Source organism: Somniosus microcephalus, unplaced genomic scaffold (genome assembly GCF_052327205.1).
Source record: "Somniosus microcephalus isolate GS21.2 unplaced genomic scaffold, FLI_Smic_1.0 unresolved_chr8, whole genome shotgun sequence".
NCBI lineage: Eukaryota > Metazoa > Chordata > Chondrichthyes > Squaliformes > Somniosidae > Somniosus > Somniosus microcephalus.
Window position 1 is genome coordinate 31,293,024 of NW_028225186.1, and position 21,098 is coordinate 31,314,121.

Below are 21,098 nucleotides of genomic sequence, written 5' to 3' on the forward strand. Positions count from 1 at the left end.
GTTTGGTTTTATAAAACTGAACACGAATAAAAAAGTGTGTAAAAAGACCGTGGTTGGACTCGAACCTGCAATATTCTGATAACCTCAGAATTAATACCGAAGTCTGACGCCTTATCCATTAGGCCACACGAACAGTAAAAGCAACTTGCAGATCAGCGCCATCTGTGGACAGATAGACACAGGGTCAACCTTCCAGTTCCTTGAGTTCTCGGCAGAACGAAGGTTTTGTAGCTTTGCTTCAAAGTATTACAGCTCCAATCTTTTCAGCAAATAGCAAAATTAAGAAACTACCCACACCATCAAAAAGTAAACGGCCCGTACGGGGATCGAACCCACGACCTTGGCGTTATTAGCACCACGCTGTAACCTACTGAGCTAACCATCCTGCCTTAATTCCTTTTGCTGCTAAATTCAATTTATGTTGATTTTTGGTTTTTGTCAGTTGTCAGTGCTCCGGTTTCCTCCCACAGTCCAAAGATGTGCGGGTTAGGTTGATTGGCTATGATAAATTGACCTTAGTGTTAGGGGGATTAAATACGTGGGGTTACAGGGATAGGGTGGGATATGTGTCGGTGCAGGCTCGATGGGCCAAAATGGCCTCTATCTGCACTGTGGGGTTTCTGTGATTCTGTGATTCTAAACCTCCACTGTGTTTAATCGCGTCGGGAACATGTGGTCAGTGTAAATCAATGTTTATTACTGGTATAGCTAACGGTAATAATGTCTGTTGGGCGAGTATTACAACCTCTTGTTGGTCAATAATCCATCAGAGAAAGATGTGCATCCACGTATAACCCTCGTTAGATGCCTCTTCCCCAAAATAAATTAACACATTCATTAATTAACGTGGAGGCCGAGGGCAGGACTGAGCTACTTCATAAGCATTACAGCTGTACTCACATAAAAATAGGATGAAGTTAATTTTGCAGCAGAGAAGAGAGGATCATAGATATTGGATCTGGTCCAACTAACTAGAAAAGAGGTGCTAAATATGTTGCCATCACTCAACGTTAACAAATCACGTGGTCCAGATGGGAAGCACACTAGATCGCTGAGGGATGCAAGCGTGAAGATAGCAGAAGCTCTGATCACAACCTTTCAATCAACATTGGACATGGGAGTGGTGCCAGTGGACTGGAGGACTGTAAATGTTACACCCCTGTTCAAAATGAGGAGAGGGATAAATCTGATAACTACAGGCCAATCAGTCTAATATCAATGGTGGGAAAACTATTGGAGAGCATTGTCAAGATGAAAGTTAATTCTCAATTGGAGAAACATGGGTTAATAAGCAACCGACAGCACAGCTCTGTTAAAGCAAATCGTGTCTGACTAACCTGATTGAGTTATTTCGTGAAGCACAGACCAGGTTGCTGAAGGCAGTGCAAAACATTTTGTATATATGGACTTTAAAAAGGCATTTGTTAAATGACCACGTAACAAACTTAGTCGGAAAATAGTAGCACATAATATTTAATAAATGGTGTTAGCTTGAATAGGTAATTGGCTAAGGGGTAGGTGTTAGAGAGCAATGGTGAACGGATGTTTATTTCTGACTGCAGAGAAGTAAGCAGTGACGTCCTCCAGGACTCATTATTTGGACCACTGATCTTTTCATTATGTATAAATGACGTGGACTTGGATATAGGGAGTACAATTTCGAAGTTTGCGGATGATTCACAAATTGGGAAAGTGAGCAGGACAGTAGCAGGCTTCAGGAGGACATAGACAGACTATGAAATGGTACTCGTCAGGTGCAAGTTAATGCAGGGAAATTTTCAAGTGTTGCACTTTTGGAGGAACAACATGCAGAGGCAGTACAATCTAAAAGGGTATTATTTTGAGGTGTGTTCTAGAGCAGAGGGAACGGATGTGTGTGCATATTTATAAATTTTTGAAGGTGCCAGATGTTAAGGCGGTTAAGAAAGCCTATGGGATACTTGGCGTTGTAAATATGTCATCGAGCACTGAAAAAGGAAGTCAGGCTAAACTTTTACAAATCATAGGTTAGGCCTTAACTGGAGCATTGTGTACAGCTTTGGGCCTGACACTTAGAAAGGATGTCAAAGCCTTGGGGAGATTTACCGGTATGATTCACGGATGATGGACTTCAGTTAATTGGAAGGACTGGAGGCTGTTCCTAGTGGGGAGCCGCAAGGATCAGTGCTGGGGCCTCAGCTATTTACAATCTATATTAAGACCTAGATGAAGGGACTGAGTGTAATGTATCCAAGTTTGCTGATGATACAAACTAGGTGGACAGTATGCAGTGAGGCCAACACAAAGTGTCTGCAAAGGGGTATTGAGAGACTAAGTGAAGGGGAAGTAAGGTAGCAGATGGAGTATACTGTAGGGAAATGTGAGGTTATTATTTTTTTTTCAGAAGAATGGAAAAACAGAACTTTTTTAAATGGTGAGAAACTTTTAAATTCTGGTGTTCACAGAGATTTGGGCCATCCTCGGGCAAATATTACTGAAGGCTAGCGTGCCAGTAGAGCAATCAATAAGGAGGGCAAATGGAATATTGGCCTTTATTGCAAGGCGTTTGGTGTATAAGAGTAAGGTAGTCTAGCTACAATTGCACAGGACCTTGGTGAGGACACACCTCGATTACTGTGAACAGTTTTGAGTGCATAGGGGATATTTTTAAAGCTTGAATATGATAGGAAATTCGGATATGTAGTAAACAACGAGGAGGATCGTAACAGACCAGGAGGACATAGACAGTCTGGTGAAATGGGCAGACACATGGCAGATGAAATGTAACTCAGAGCAGTGAGAAGTGACACATTTTGTTAGGAAGAATGGGGAGAGGCAATATAAACTAAATACTACAATGTTCAAGGGGGTGCAGGAAGCGAGGGGTCTGGGGGAATAGGTACACAAATCTTTGAAGGTGGCAGGATTAGTTGGTAAGGCTGTTAAAAGCATGTGGAATCCTCGGCATTATTAATAAAGCATGGATTACAAAAGTAACGAAGTTATGCTAAACATTTACATTAAAAAAAACTGGTTCACCTCAGCCTGAGTAGTCCGTTTAATTCTGGGTGCTTTAGAAAGGATGTCAAGGCCTAGGAGATGGTGCAGAGGAGATTTACGAGAATGGCACCAGCGATGAGAGACTTCAGTTTTGTTGCGAGACTGGCATATTCTCCTTAGAGCAGACAAAGTTAAGGGGTTTCGATAAATGTGATCAAAATCGGGATTGATTTTGATAGAAAAAATAGGGAGAAACTCTTTCTAGTGGCGGAATAGAAACATAGAAAAATAGGAGCAGGTGTAGAGTATAAGACCTTCGAGTCTGCTCCACCATTCAATATGTTCATATCTCATCTTTATCTCAATACCATATCCCCGCTCTCTCCACATACCCCTTGATTCATTTTGTGTCTAGAAAGCTTTCTATCTCCTTCTTAAATATTTTCAGTGAATTTGCCTCCACAACATTCTGCGTTGAGAGTTCCGCACATTCACCACCCTCTGAGTGAAGAAATCTCTCCTCATCTCAGTCCTAAATGTCCTTCCACGTATCGTGAGATTGTGACCCCTCGTTCTAGACTCCCCAGCCAGGGGAAACATCCTCCCTGCATTCAGTCTTTCTAGCCCTGTCAGAATTTTATACGCTTCAATGAGTTCCCCTCTAATTCTTCAGAACTCTATTGAAGATAGGCCTAGTCGACCCAATCTTCCTCTATGGCAACCATATTGTTTCTTAGGAAAGTCGACAAAGCTGCACACAGTACTCCAGGTGTGGTCTCACCAAGGCCCTGTATAACTGTAGTAAGACATCCTTGCTCCTGTACACAAATCCTCTTGCAATGAAGGAGACGTTGCCATTTGCCTATCTAACTGCTTGCTGCACCTGCATGTTTGCTTTCAGCGACGGATGTACAAGGATACCCAGGTCCTCTTTTACGTTAACATTTCCCAATCTATCACCATTGAAATAATACTCTGCCTTTCTGTTTTTCCTACGGAAGTGATGACTTCACAATTCTCGCACGTTAGGCTGCACTTGCCATGTATTTGCCCAGTCACTCAACTTGTCTAAATCGCCTTGAAGCCTCTTTGCATGCACCTCATAACTCACTATCCAACCTAGTTTCATGTCATCAGCAAACTTGGAAATATTACATTTGGTTCCCGCATCCAAATCATTGATATTTATATACTGTGAATTGCTGGGGTCAAGCATTGATCCCTGCGGTACCACACTAGTCACAGCCTGCCAACCCGAAAACGACCCATTTATTCCAACACCCTGTTTGCTATTTGTGAACCAATTTTCAGTCCATGCCAGTATATTACCCACAATCCCATGTGCTTTAAATTTGCACACAAACCTCTTCTGTGGTACTTTATCACAGGATTTCTGAAATTCCAAATACACCTCATCTACTGGTTCTCCCTTATCTATTCTATCAGTTACATCCTTAAAAAGCTCCAGTAGGTTTGTCAAACACGATTTCCCTTTCATAAATCCATGTTGACTTTTTCTAATCCCGTTGGTATTTTCTAAGTGTCCTGTTATCACATCCTTTATAATAGACTCCAGCAATTTCCATACTATGGATGTTAGGCTAACCGGTCTGTAGTTCCTTGTTTTCTCTCTCCCTCCTTTTTGAAATAATGGGGTTGCATTTGCCACCCTCCAATCTGCAGGAACTGTTCCATAATCTATAGAATTTTGGAAGATGACAACCAAAGCATCCACTATTTCCATTGCTACCTCGTTTAGTGCTCTGGGATGCGGATTATCAGGCCCTGTGGATTTATCAGCTTTCAGTCACATTATTTTCTCCAGCACAATTTTTTTACAAATACTAATTTCCTTTAATTCCTCCTTCGCACTAGACCCTTGGTTCCCTTACATTTCTGGGGAGTTACTTGTGTCATATTCCACGAAGTTGGAACCAAAGTAATTTGTTTAATAGCTTGGCCATTTCCTTGTTAACCATTATACATTCTTCCGTTTCTGACTTAAAGGGTCCTAAATTTGTACTCACTACTCTTTTTCTTTTTACATATTTGTCGAAGCTTTTGCAGTCGGTATGATCGGTAACGAGTGAACAAAGTTTTAAGGTGATTGGCAAAAGTACCAGAGGCGACATGACAAAACATATTTTTACACAGTGTGTCTTTGTGATCTGGAAAGCGCTGCCTGAATGGGCGGTGGAAGCAGATTCAATCGTGACTTTTAAAAGGGAATTGGATAACTACTTGAATGGGAAACAATACAGGGCTATGGGGAATGATCAGGTGTGTGGTATTAATTGATGAACTCTAACAAAGAGCTGTCAGAGGCACAATGGGCCAAATGTCCACCTTCTTTGCTGTAGCATACCGTGATAGGATGATATCCAGAAGGGCTTGGGCACAAATCTCATTGATGATATTTTGTCTGCCGCAGGAACTGACCTAGCCATTGCTGGAGTATAACGCACAATCCTCGGCCTTCTCTATTTTGCCGCCCACTGCTATCATTGACTGTGTATGAGCGTGACTTTGGAGAAGGTTCCCGGATGCGCAATCCGCCATCTGAATTTAAAAAAATTCTCCCTTCGCCAAAAGCAGGAAACTCACTACAAGGAACAGAATGATCCGGAATCAGTAACGTCACTGTCAGCTCACGCAAATACTGCTACTTGGACAAAGCAACATTAGCATTAGGTCAGACTGGCCTTTATATAGAGCCTCTCACAACCTCAGCACTTCCCAAAGCTACTTTGCAGCCAATCAATTAGGCGCTCTTGTAATTTAAGGGCAAACCGCAGCCAATTGGCACGCAGCAAACCCCCACAAATAGCACTGGGACAAATGAACAGACAATCTTCTCAGTGAGGCTGGTTGAGCGATAACTGAGCAGCACTGCATCAGTACAGACCCTCCGACAGTGTGGTGCTCTCTCAGTCCTGCCCCTCCAACAGAGCAGCAATATCTCAGTACTGATGCCCTGACACTGCAGCGCTCCCTCAGTACGACACCTCTCACAGTGAAGCCATCCCTCAGTACTGTACGGGAGTGTCAGCCTAGACTTTGTGCTCAGGTCACTGAAGTGGCTCCATGAACAGACATTCCGCTGACTCAGAGGGGGGACAGCTATGCATTGAGCCACGGCGGACCCATGTCAGAAATGTGAGACAGGCAACAATACACAAATGTGACTCAGACTCCAGATTAGCGATTGCTGTGCGCAGTGAACAGCAACACTGAAGCTTCAATGATTCATCAGCTGAAATAATATGCAGCAAATGTATTATTCTTTGCTGGGACGAGGAGAGGCAATAACAATTAAATGGTAACATTTCAAAAGGACTGCTAAGAGAGTGTGTAAACAGGGGTTTAGGTAAACATATCTTTGAAGGTGCGGGAAAAGTTGCTGACACTGTTACTAAAGCATGCAGGATACCTGGCTTTATCAATAGAGAAACAGAGAACCGAAGCAAGGAATTTATGCTGAACATTTATAAATCACTGGTTAAGGCGGAGCTGCAGTATTATGATCAATTCTCTTCAACGCGCATTAAGAGGGATGTAAAGACCTTGGAGAAGGTGTAGAGGTGATTTATTAATATAGCTCCAGGAATGAGCGACTTCAATTATGTGAAGAGATTAGAGAAGCTGGGATTGTTCTCCATCGTGTCGAGAAGTTTAAAGGGAAATTTAATAGAGCTATTGATAATTATGAGAGTTTATTTTTAATAGAGTTAAAAAGGAAACATTTTTCCACTGGTAGGAGTGTCGGTAACCAGAGGAAACAGATTTAAGATAATTGGCAAAAGAAGCAGAGGGGAGATTTGGAGAATGGTTCTTTACAAAGTGATATATCGTGATCTGGAATGCGCTGCCTGACATGGCGGTGGGAGCAGATTCAAGAGTAATGTTCAAAAGGGAATTGGATAAATACTTGAAGTGGAAACGATTGTGGGGCATTTGGGGAAAAAAGCAGGTAGATTTTAGATTCGTTCCTTGGAGGCGGGCGTCGCTGGCAAGGTCAGCAGTTATTATCTTCCCTCATTGAGAAGGTGATGGGAATAATTGGATAGTTCTTTTAAGGAGCTGGCAAATGCACAATAGCCCGAATGGCCTCCTTCGGTGCTGCAAGATTCTATGATTCTATCGAATTCTTTATTTCTGCAGTCTAATAACACGGACAGCTCTATAATCAAAGTAAAATATCTAAAACAGCAGGAGATGTTTAAAGAACTCGAAGAATTCTCTGCTGCAAAATTAAGATATTAACAGGAAATAGCATGGTGTGGTTGTGTACAATCCAAGTTTATGGAAATTGTCCTGGTAATTTAACCCTCTAAGGCCCAGTATTCAATTCAAATAGAAGGCTCATCACCAACTGCTGGGGGGAAACTAGGAATGTGCAATAAGCATCGGCCTTACCAGCGACGCCCCAATACAGTGAAATATTAAAAAGACATTTTTGAACAAGGTATTCTAAAGGATTGAAATGATATTTTAAATGGATGGAGTTTGGACATATAGCATACAATCAACTATAAGCAGCTGTATGAGTCAATAAGGGACGAGCCCATGTTTAATGCAGAAATCCCACTGTAAGAATTAAACAGGTTAGTTCAGCTGCCTGAACTCAGCGCGCCCCCTGAGCAGAGTACATATCTTGGGATTTCATAATGAGATGGCAAATATGTTTTCTTAATTGGCGTGTCACCATGTATGGAATGCATTCAGGAATATTCGGATCCATAAATAAATAGGAGGGATTATGCAACCTGCCAGTCTCAGCGGGGGCTCCCTCTCTGTATAAAGAAGCTCCTTGGAGAAGAGCAGGTTAGAGCGCCATCCAGAGCATCCACCAGAATCATCGCTTCTCACAAATAATGTCTCAACAATTCATAATTCTTCATATCGAATTCGTTTACTACGCCTTTATTGCAGTAGCCGGTGTTCTCGGTAAGCCATGCCACACGGTTGTTCAGTGTAAAGGAAATTTAGACAGTCCTGTCGCCTATTTACTGAAACCCCTTCAGCCAATCGCACATTCGATGCCTCGTTATTTCACTGAGTCTTTTCTCCAATGGTGAACTTTTGTTGAATTTCCGCCAGAGGCCTATATCTCCCGGTGGTAATTTCGTTTTTTTTTGATCCGCTAACAAACTTTGCTCCAGATTGAGCAGGTCTGTTGGAGTTCAGGTATCTAATGAAGGAACATGTCTAACTTTATATTGCACTGTGTGTGGGGAACTATGCCGAGTGACACAGGCTGGTTGCGACAGGATCTGATCAATATTTTATATGTTCTGATAATTCAATGGCAAGCAGTTGTCTCTGGATTGTAGGCAGTGAGCACACTCCATGCTATGGGAATTTCATTGTCTCAGGATGCTTGTAAATACTTCAGTGTTTAAAACTATGTTACTTTATCTCCTCGTGCTGTCATGTACTGATGTCATGAGGTGTTGCAGGAACAGCTCTCCACTACAGCACTTGTCGGGGTGATTGTTTCTCATCTCTGAAGAGCCTCCACTGAAATAAGGCTAGCTTCTGGGTATTGAAAGGAGATCTGGCCCAGGTGGATTTGGAACAAAGATTGAGCACTGGGAGGCATTCAGGGAGGAGATAGTGCGGGTACAGTGTGGACACATTCCTATGAGGTGGAAGGATGGGCTCCCAAAGTAAAAGCTTGCTGGATGACGATGAGATTAAAATTAAACAGTTAAAGGTGGCTTATGTTAAATGTCAGGTTCATAATACTATAAAGAAACAAGGGGAATACAAACATGCATAAGAGAACTGGAAAAGGGAAACAAGAGGGGCAAATTGAATATATGACAAAAGATTAGCAAGCAACATAAAGGGGAAAAGTAAAGTATTTTACGATCGTATAAAAGGCAAATTGGGAGACAAAGGAAGGGTGAGCCGATTAGGGACCAGAATATATGTTAACTTGTGGAGGTAGAGGGAATGGCTGATATATCATTTGAACATTTTGGAAACGTAAGGATGTTAAGCTCAACGTTTATGGAACATTGGTTCGGCCCCAGCTGGCATCTTCCGTCCAATTCCAGGCAACAAACTTCAGGAATGACGTCAAGATATTAGAGTGGGTGCAGAAGAGATTTGTTAGAATCGTGCCAGGTAGGCGGGACTTCAGTTAGGTTGCGAGTTCAGTGAAGCTCGGATTGTTTTCTTTACAACAGAGAAGGTTATTGGGAGATTTAACGGAGGTGTTCAAATTTATGAAGGGTAATGATAAAGGTAATAAGGAGAAACTGTTTCCAGTGAGAGGAGGGTCGGTAACCAAAGGACACAGGTTTAAATTAATTGGCAGAAGAGGCAGTAGCAGATAAGGAGAACCGTTATATGCAGCGAGTTGTTATAATCTGCAAAGCACTGCCTGAAAGGAAGCTGGAAGCAGGTTCAATAGTAACATTCAAAAGCTAATTGGATAAATAATTGAAGAGTAAAAAATTGCAGGGCTGTGGAGTAAGAGCAGGAGAGTGGGAGTAATTGGATTGCTAAAAGAGACGGCACAGGCAAAATGGGCCGAATGGCCTCCTTCTGTGCTGTGGCATTCTACGATTTTCGTTCTTATCATTCATTCATGGCATGTGGGAGTCGCTGGCACGGCCAGAATTTATTGCCGTTCCCTAATTGCCATTGAGAACTTGCTGGCGAGCCACCTTCCTGTACTGCTGCAGTCCATGAGGTGAATCTACCCCCACAGTGCTGTTAGGGAGGCAGGTCCAGGTTTTTGACCCAGTGACGATGAAATAACTGCGATTTATTTCCAACTCACAAAGATGGTGTTCCCATACGCCTGCTGTCCTTGTCCTTCGAGATGTTAGAGGTCGCGGGTTTGGGAGGTGCTGCCAAAGATGCCTTGGCATGTTGCTGCAATGCAGCTTGTAGATGGAACACACTGCAACCACGATGCGCCATTGGTGGAATGAGTGAATGTTTAATGTGTTGACTGGAGTAGCGATTAAGCGGGCTGCTTTTCCTAGTTTGTTGTAGAGCTATTCAGTGCTGTTGCAGTGGCACTTATCGACGCAAGAGGAGAGTATTCCATCACACTCCTGTTTGTGACTTGTAGAAGGTGGAAATGCTTTGGCGACTCAGGAGAGGAGTCAGTCGCTGCAGATTATCCAACTTCTGACCTGCGCTTGTAGCCACCGTATATATGTGGCTGGTCTCGTGAACTTTATGGTCAGTAGTGAACGTCAGGATGTAAATGGAGGAGCATTCGGCGATGGTAATGCCGTTGAATGTAAAATGGAAGTGGTTAGATTCTCTCTTTTTGGAGGTGGTTATTTCCTGGCACATATTAGGCACGATTGTTACTTGGCACTTATCAGCCCAGGCATGAATGTTGTCCAGTGCTTGCTGCATGCGGGTATGGACTACTTCATTATCTGAGGAGTTGCCAATGGAAGTGAACCCTTTGCAATCATCAGTGAACATCCCCACTTCTGAGAGTCAGATGGAGGGATGGTCATTGATGAAGCAGCTGAAGATTTTTGAGACTAGGACACTGCCCTGAGGAACTCCTGCAGGGGAGTTCTGGAGCTGAGCAGACTGGACTCTAACTTGCACAACCATCTTCCTTTGCGCTAGTTATGACTCCAGCCAGTGGAGAGTTTCACCTGATTCCCGTTGATGGTAGAAAGGATTTGAGGAGGCAGGAGGTGAGTAACTCTCCGCAGAGCACCCAGCCTCTGAACTGTGCTTGTAGCCACCGTATGTATTTGGCTGGTCCAGTAATGTTTCTTGTCAATGGTGACTTGCAGGATATTGAAGGTGGGGGATTCGGTGATGGTATTGCCATTGACTGTCAAGGGCGTTGGTTAGGCTATCTCTTGTTGGAGATAGTCATTGCCTGGCAGTTGGGGATCGCGAATGTTCCTTGCAACTTATCAACCTAAGCCTGAATGTGGGCATGGAATGCTTCATTATCATTGAAGTTGCAAATGCCACTCAGCAATAGCAATCATCATCGATCATCCCCATTTCTGTACTTATGATGGAGGGAAGGTCATTGATGAAGCACCTGAAGATGGCTGTGCCTAGGACACTGCCCTGTGGAACTCCTGCAGCGATGTCCTGGGTCTGGGATGCTTGGCATCCAACATCCACAATCATCTTCATTTGTGGTAGGTATGACCCAATCCAGTGGAAAATGTTCCTCCTGATTCCCATTAACATCAATTATATTAGGGCACCTTGATGCGACACTCGGTCAAATGCTGCCTTGATGTTGAATGCAGTCACTCTCACCTCACCTCTAGAATTGGAGGAGTAGTGATTCACCAGCTGAGGGAAGGTAGCATGCGTTAATCAGCAAGATGTTTCCGTGCCCATGTTTGGCCTGAAATCGAGAGACTTCATGGGGCCTGGAGTCAATGTTAACAACAACAACATCTTCTATTCATATAGCGCCTTTAACGTAGTAAAACGTCCCAAGGCTCTGCACAAGTGTATTCTAAGTCAAAAAAATTGACACTGACCAAAAGTTTCTTCAAAGAGGTAGGTTTTAAGGAGCGTCTTAAAGGAGGAAAGAGCGGAAGCGAGGCGGAGAGATTTGGTAGGGAATTCCAGAGCTTAGGACAAAACAGCAGAAGGCACGGTCACCAATGGTTGAGCGATTATAATCAATGGTGTTCAAGAGGGTAGAATTAGAGGGGCGCAGATACCTTGGAGGGTTGTGGGGCTGTAGGATATTACAGAGATATGAAGGGGCGAGGCCAGGGAGGGATTTCAAACAAGGATGAGAATTTTGAAATCGAGGCGCTGCTTAACCGGGAGCCAATGTAGGTCGGCGAGCACAGGAATGAAGGGAGAACAGGACTTGGTACGAGTTAGGACAAGGGCAGCCGTGTTTTGGATGACCTCAGTTTACATAGGGTGTAATGTGGAAGGCCAGCCAGGAATGTTTTTTAATATTCAATTTAAGAGTTAACAACGGAATGGATAAGGGAGTCAGCAGCTGATGAGCTGAGGCAAGGGCGGAGACAGGCAACACTGTGGAGGTGGAAGTAGGCGGCCCTTGTTATGCTGCGGATATGTGGTCGGAAGCTCATTTCAGGGTTAAATATGACACCAAGGTTGTGAACAGTGTGGCTCAGCCTCAGGCAGATTTTAGCGCGAGGGATGGCGCCAATGCCTAGGGAAAGGAGTTTTTTTGGCAGGGACTGAAACCAATGGCTTCGGTTTTCCCAATATTTAATTGGAGAACATTTTTAATGACTCCCAGGTAAGTCCCTCTCGACTGTATAAACTGTGCCGCCAACTCTGTTTGGTCTGATATTCAAGTGCGACAGGATACACCCAGGGACAGTGATGGAGGAGTCTTGGATATAGGCTGACAGGTGTGATTCTGTCGGCATGACTGTGTCAGTCTGTTGCTTGACTAGACTCTGGGGCTGCGCGACTAATTGTGGCATAAGTCCCCAGGTTTTAGTGAGGAGGACTGGTTCACTGGGCCTTCGCCACTTCCGAATCTGGTGCCGAGGTCGATGCCACGTGCTCCGTCTGGTTATATTCCTATTGTTTTTACTAGCTGTTTTGGTATGACTGAGAGGCTTGCTAGGCCATTTCAGACAGCAGTTAAGAGTCAACCACGTATCTGTATGTCTGGAGTCACATATAGGCCAGCCCGGGTAAGGACAACAAATTTATTTTCCTGAAGGACATTAGTCAACCAGATGGAGTTTTGTTCCAATCCTGTAGTTCCATGGTCACCATTACTGATATTAGCTTTTTATTCCAGATTTATTTAATTAACTGAATTTAAATTCCACAGCTGCAGTGATGGGATTTTAACTCGTGTCTCCGGATCATTATTCCAGACCTCTGGATATAGGGACAGGTTTCTATTGCTGGATAAAACATCAACACATCAACTCTCAGGGAAATCTGCTCTCATTGACGCTTTTGTGTTTGTTCGGGTATTTTCCTTGTTTTTTTCCCTTGCAGTTAACCTGGTGGCGATTGTGATCCTGTGTCGAGGAAAGTGCGATCTCTCCAAATGCATCACTCGCTACCTGGTGGCCATGGCAGCGGCCGATTTCCTGGTCGTTCTCTCCGATGTGATATTGTTTAGGGTCTGTTATTATTATGCCGGATCTTTACTGGACTCCACTCCCATATGTTGCCTCAATGAATTCCTGCGTTACGGAGCCACAACGGTTTCGGTCTGGTTAACGGTCGCGTTCACCTTTGATCGATTTGTAACTATATGCTGGCAAAGCCTGAAATCAAGATATTGCACCGAGAGAACGGCGGCCGTGGTGATCGGCACGGTGACTGGGCTGGCCTGTCTAGAGTGTGTCCCCTGGTACTTTCGGTTTGAACCTCGCTTTGTCATTAATAACGTCCCCTGGCGATGCAGCACGGCACTGAACTTGTACATTACCCCCTCGTGGACCGTGTTCGAACTCTTTCACCGCATTCTGGTTCCTTGTGTCCCCTTCGTTCTGATATTGCTGCTCAATTCTCTGACCGTCAGATACATTTTAGTGGCCAGTCGAGTCCGCAGGGGCCTCCGGGGCCGCAGCAATGGAGAGGATCACAAAGACCCAGAGATGGAGAACCGAAGAAAATCAATGATTTTACTCTTCACCATATCGGGCAGCTTTATAGTGCTGTGGATGACAGACGTTGTGTTTTATCTCTATCAGCGAATTAGCAACCTGAACTATTACACTGCGAATGACCCAGCCTATATCACGGCCTCTGCAGGAGCAATGCTGCAGCTCCTCAGCTCCTGCACCAACACCTGTATCTATGTAGTGACCCAGAGTAAATTCAGAGAGGAGCTGAAAAACGCCGCAAAATACCCACTCAGTCTCATTGTGAAATTCATTAAATAAGCAACTGAAGCTCTTTCAGTATCAGAAATCTATTTCGGGTCCCTCCCCCCACACACACTTCATCACTTCTGAATGGGAATCACTACCCTTTCCCCATCGTCACTGAGCATTCACTATCAGTAAAGGTCACAATGTCGGGTAAAGCAGGTGTGAACAATACAAGCACAAGACTGAGATTAGGCGGACTGTTTATTTCATTGTCAAGATATTTCAATAAAAGAAAAACAGAAAAAGCAAACGGCCAAAATCGTCGATATCATAATCAAGCGTATAATAGTGACGGATGTTGGCACAAGTGCAACACTTATCCCACCTCTACTCCTCCCAGTCAGGCAGTGGGCTGCAGTTAGGCCCTGCTGACTTTTGGGTTAACCTTCAGAGGGAAGTTAGCCGATTCAGTGCCGCCGTGTTGCCCAGTGTGCCTCGGAAAGGATCGGCCTGGAGTTCGTTCCACTGCTCTAAACACTCGCGTTGCACCCTCTCTCTCTAGTTATAGGCCTCTCGCTGAACCAGTACACGCCATTCATATCTGTAAGTTAATAGAATGCACCTACAACTCTCTGCTGCCTGGATGTCTGGGGAGCCTGAAACTTGTGACCAAGGCCTTGCAAAGATACTATTTTCCAGCAAAACCGTTCGAAACCATGCAGGGTTTTGTTAGAGTAAATGAGGCGAAACTGTTTCCACTGGCAGAAGGATTGGTAAACTGAGGGCACATATTTCAGGTACGCGGCAATAGAGCCAGAGGTAAGATGAGGAGAAATTCCTTTATTCAGCGAGTTGTTGTGATCTGCAATTCACTGCCTGAAATTGCGGTGGAAGCAGGTCCAATAGTAACTTTCAAAAGGATATTGGACATAGAGTTCAAAAGGAAACATCTGCAGGCGAGTAGGACTAATTGGGGAGCTCATTCGGAGAGGCAGCGGAGGCGCGATGGGCCGACTGGCCTTCTTCTCTTCTGTGAGATTCTATGATTCTACGAGTGACATCTTTCTGGTCCTGCATTTCATCACAGGTCAATGGGATAACCAACTGATATTCTCTACATAGGAAAGCATGCTTTCTGTGAAACTCATGGATTCGTGATTACTTCACGTGTTTATCATTCTACTTAGTTGCAGGAGCCCAGCATTTTATAGTGGGGATAAAGTTTTGTTGTCGAAATGTAAGTGACAAAGCATTTCTGAGGCCTCATCTGTGGAAATAATTCATCAATTGATAAGAGCACAAAACTCCTTCAGTTAACTCGAAGGCAGACCAGTAATTGATGCAGTGAGAAAGAAGGAAAGACTTGCATTTATATAGTGCCAGGCGTCTCAAAGCGCAACACAGCAAATGTTGATGTGTAGTCATTGATTTAATGTACGAAACGTACCAGCCAATTTGCGAACAAGCACTCACAAACAGCAAAGTGAAAATGGCCAGATGATCTGATTTTGATATAGAGTCATAGAGTCATAACGGCACAGAGGGCGGCCATTCGGCCCATCGAGTCCGTGACGGTTCTCTGTAGAACAATCCAGACAGTCCCATTCCCGCGCTCTATCCCCGTAGCCCTGCAAGTTTATTTCCCTCAAGTGATTATCCAGTCTCTCCTTTATAACATTGAGTGCCTCCGCTTCCATCATTTCCATCAACAGTGAGGGCAAGGTCCTCACCACTTGCTGCGTAAAAATGTTTTTCCTCACGTCCCCCCTGAATCTCTTGCGCAAAAGCTTATATCTGTGTCCCCTAGTACATTCAAATAGTGGGAACCGCCTCTCCCCATCCAGCCTATCCAAACCCGTCACAATCCTTTACATCTCTCTCAAAACACCCCACAATTTGCTTTTACCTAATTAAAACCTATCCAGCTTCTCCAAACTGTCCTTGTAGCTAAGATCACCCACAACCGGAATTATTCTGGCAAACCTCCTCTGCACACTCCAAAGGTCCATTACATCCTTCCTGAAGTGTGGTGACCAGAACTGGATGCAATACTTCAATTTTGCTATTACCAGCGTTTTATAAAGGTTCAGCATAACTTCGCTACTTTTGTACTCAATGGCCCAGAAATTAGTGTCCCAACGCGCGAGTAAGCACCGTGTACTCACACGTGGGACCGATGGAATTGTCTGTTTCCTGCAGGCATAGTGCATGTGCGGGGAAATGGCATTTCCGATCCACTGAACCAAGGGGTTCAGAGGTCGAACACGTGCACGCCGGAGTCTGCGCGTCCGTGTTGAACTTCCTTTTTTTTTCCAGGTTTGCCCGTGCGTGAAGTCCTCCACTTTTTACACTTTAAAAAAGCAGAAGTAAGGATTTTATTTTAAAAGGTAAGTGGTCTATTAATTAAAATTGTAATTTTTTTTGCACATGTTTATTATTTTTAAAGACTTTACAGTAAGGTAATTATACTTTTAGCCCCGATTTCTTATAAAAAAATTTTTTTCAAAAATTTAAATTATTTTTTAAAATAGCTATGTTAAGTTATTTATAGTTCATTTAAATAGTGTGATGTTGTTTAAAATTTTATTTCAAGTTTAAGTACTGTTTTGGGCACCCGGAGTTTCATGAGTTTGACAGTTCTTACTGTCAAACTCATGAATGAAATTTTGCATCCTCCGATTGGTTGCCCAGTGCTCACATGATCCCAGCCGACACATCACACTAAGTTCGCCGGTGGATCACGCAAGCACAGCATGCCGGGAGCTGATCCGGGCCACAGACAGGAAATCCACGCAGGCCCAGGCTTCATCTGCCGGTGCACTAGGTATGTGTAGGCCGGGGTCTTGCACCCGCGGGAAGCCCCTGACATGAATTTCTGGGCCATTACCTCTGCTTATGAAGCCAAAGATGCCATATGCCTTCCAATCACTCTCAATACGTCCGGCCCCCTTCAGGAACAAATGCACATTAACTACCAGGTCCCTCTTTCCCTGCACACTCTTTAAAACTGTGCCATTAATGGTTTATTTCCTTTCCCTGTTCCTCGTGCAAAAATGCATCACCTCACATATTTCTGTATTAAATTACATATGCCACTTTACTCTCCATTCTGCTAGCTGTTCTATGCCCTGTTGCATCGATTGTTGTCGCACTCACTGTTTGCCACACACCCAAGTTTGGTGCAAACGGCAAAGTTAGAAATTCTACACGGAGCTCCAATATCCAGGTCAGTTAGATACATCAATAAAGCAGTGGACCCAGCACTGATTCCTGGGGAACACCACTGTCTACCATCATACAGCCTGAAAAGCAGCCATTTACCACAACTCGCTGCTTTCTGTCCTTAATCAAATTTCTTATCCAAGCTGCCACTGACCCACTGATTCCATGAGCCACAATTTTGCTAACCAGCCTTCCATGTGGTACATTCTCAATTGCCTTCCGAAAAACTATGTAGACAACATCAATTGCATTACCTTCACCAATCCTCCCAGTTACTTTATGAAAACTTTCAATTAGATTAGTCAAACATGATCTGCCTTTTACAAATCCGTGATAACACTCCTTAATTAGCTGAAACCTTTCCAGGTGCCCGTTATTTTTACCCTTGATTATTGCTTATAAAACTGTACCCAGCACTGCTTTAAATTGACCGGCCTGTAGTTACTAAGATTGTCCTTATACCCTTTCTTGAAGAATGGTGTCACAAATGCCACTTTCCAATCATCAGGCACCCCCGCATCCAGGGAAGATTGGAAAATTATGGCAAGATTTTCCACTATCCCCTCCCACAATTCCCTTTGCAATCTGTGATGCAAGCCATCTGAACCAGGCAGCTTTTCCACTCTAAACATACCCAGTCATTCTAGTACATTCTGTGTATCAATTTTCACCCCTTCCATTGCTTTCAACTTTTCCACTTCTACCGATATTTTGTAAGCATCCACCTCCTTAGTGAACACCGATGCAACGTGCTCATTGAGTATTCTAGCCTTACTCTGTTCCTCTAAGCATATATCATGTTCTTTGTCCCTAATAGGCCCCATCTCGCCTCTTACTACCTGTTTACATTTACTGTTTACATGCCGATAGATGGATTTTGGGATCCCTTTTATGTTAACAGCCTCATGTTCTCTCTTTGCCAATCTTTTTTTTTGTCTTGCCTTCCTCTCTCAACTTATTTTATTCTCTCTGGTTCTCCCTTGAAGAATATAGATGCAGGGAGGCATTGTGGCTAGGACACCGGGGATAACTCCCCAACTCTTTTTCGAATTAGTGCCATGGGATCTTTTACTTCCAGCTGAGAGAGCAGACGGGGCCTTGGTTCATGTCTCATCTGAAAGACGGCACCTCCGACAGTGCAGCAATCACTCAGCACTGCACTGGAGTGTCAGCCTAGATTTATATCCGGAAGTCCCTTGAACGGGACCATAAACACACAACCTTCTAACACAGAGGTGAGTGTGCTACCAGCTGAGCCAAAGTTGCCAACTTTTGTTCTGTACTGTTCCTTTAGTACAACGATCTAACTGGAAGATGTGGGAAGATTCACCGAGGATGTAGCTACAGGCCTTACATCGAGCAGCAGTCAGCATCCGAGTGGATTGTGTGTCTCCGGAATAAGAGAGCTGGCAGCGACAGTCAAGGTGGAAACACTTCTGGCGCTTTCCAAATTTCTAACTGTCAATCTGAACAGTGTGAGGATCCAGCTTGTTCGGTGAAAAACTTTACTGCAGAACGTCTCATCATATCAATTTCATACTGAGAGAACCACATGTTTTGTAGAATCGCTTATATAGACGGTGTGTTGTACTTGTTTTAGCGCCTTATAAATGATATAACTGCGGAATATATATATTAAAAATGAAGCCTGACCTCAGCGGCACTAATGTGTAAGGACTGTTTCATTGATGGTCTGGAACATAAGACAGTAATATATGTTGACCTTGTTCCCCAGTATTCCGAATTTGGACCAATGATCTTTCTGATATAAAATAATAACATGGACTTGTGTACACCGGGCATAATTTCAAAATGTGCATATGACACGAAACTGGGAAATGTAGTTTACAAGGAGGAGGATAATAACAGACTTCAGGAGAACACAGCATGTCTGCTGAAACGGGCAGACACATGGAAGATGAAAATGAACGCAGAGATATGTGAAGTGATACATTTCGGTATGAGGAATGAGGAGAGGACATAATAATTAAAGTGTACAATTTTAGTAGGGGTGCATGAACAGAGAGACCAGAGGGTGAAGGTGAGAGTGTGGTTAAAAAAGTATTCGTGATACATGACTTAATTAATAGAGGAATAGAGTACCGAGCAAAGGAAGTAATACTAAACCTTTATAAAAGACTGGAGGAAACTCAGCTGGAGCATTCTGTTCATTTCTGCACACCACACTTCAGGAAAGATGTGAAGGTGTTAGAGATGGTGCAGGAGAAAATGACTAGAATGGTTCCAGGGAAGAGAGATTTCAGGCAGACTCTGGAGATGCTGCGGTTGTTCTCCTTCGAGCAGAGGACGTTACGAGGAAATTTGATAGAGGTTTTGACAATCATGAACGGCTTTGAAAGAGTAAATAAGGAGAAAATATTTTCGATTGGCAGAAGGCTCGGTAACGAGATGAAACAGATATAAGATGATGAGCAGAAGAACCGGCAGTGACATGAGGAAACTTTCCCTTTTACACAGTGAGTTATGACCTGGAATGCCCTGCCTGAATGATTGGTGGCAGCAGATGCAGATTCCAAAACATAATTGCGTGTCTGTGGCCGTAGACCTGACTCCAGGATGGTATATTGTCTCCCTTGTGACAGGGTCAAGGATGTCACTGAGCGGCTGCAGGAAACTCTGAGGGGGGAGAGTGAACAGCCAGATGTCATTGTCCATTTCGATTCCAACGACAAAGACAGAAAGAGGGATGAGGTCCTGCAGGCGGAGTTTAGGGTGCTACAAGAGATATTAAAAAGCAGGACCTCAAAGTTAGTAATTTCCGGATTACTCCCGTTACCACGTTCTAGTGAGTACTGGAATATAAGGATAGAAAAGATGAATGCGTGGCTGGATTGATGGTGCAGGAGGGAGGGCTTTAGATTCCTGGGGCATTGGGATCGGTTCTGTGGTTGTTGGGATCTGTATAAGCTGGACGGGTTACAGCTCAACAGAGCTGGGACAGATATTCTCAACGGGGAGGTTTGTTAAGTGCTGTTGGAGAGGGTTAAACTAGCTTCGCAGGGGGATGGGCACCAGCATAAAGGAATTGAAAAGAGGAATAAGGTGCATAAAAGAGTGAGTGTGTTGGATAGGACCAGATAAGAAAGGAGTACGAGAATCGCAAGTAGTACCATATTAGATAGCAGCAGACAAAGAAATATTGCGAAAAATGTAAAAATGGGTTTAGAATGCATATACATAAATCACAAAGTGGGGCAAATAAGTTTGGTGAGCTACAAGCACAATTAGCCGCGGGGCAATATGATGTCATGGCAATAACGGAAACATGGCTTAAAAACGGTGAGGACTGGGCATTTAATATTCAAGGGTACATAGTGCTCAGAAAAGTTAGGAAGGAAAAAAGGGAGTTGGTGGAATTTCTGATGAAAGAAGAAATTGTGATGTTGGAAAGGGAGGATGTTCTTGGTGTTCCCAGGACAAAATCCATTTGGTTAGAGGTGAGTAGTCAAAATGTATGATCATGATATTGGGGGAATTCTATAAGCCTCCAAATAGCGAGAGGGAGGTAGAGGAGCAAATCTGCAGGTCAATCGTGGAGATATGCAAGAGCAAAAGAGTGGTGAAATTGGGGGCCTTTAATTAACAAAATATCTATTGGGATAATGCTCGGGTAAAGGGAAAGTGGGGGGAGGAATTTCTTAAATGTATTCAGGACAATTACCTTGACCTGTATGTTCTTGGCCCAACCAGGGAGAACACTTGGGTACGAGTGATTACCGTGTCATAATATTTAGATTAGTAATGAAGAGGAGCAAGGAACAATCTAGAGTGGATCTTCTAAACTGGAATAGTGCTAACTTCAATGGGATGAGAAACGATCTAGCCATGGGTAAAGTGTATGTAAAGACTGACAGGGAAAACTGCAACGGAACAATGGGTGGTCTTTAAGGAGGAGATGTTCCAACTTCAGGCTAGGAACATTACAACAAGAGGGAAGGGGAAGGGAATCAAAGCAATGGCTCATTGGAAGACGAGGGAGATAGAGAAAGATGATGAAACAAAAAAGAGGGTTTATGATGCATGGCAGGTGAATCCTTCAAGGGAGAATCAGGCCAAATACAATAAGTAGAGAGGGAAAGTGAA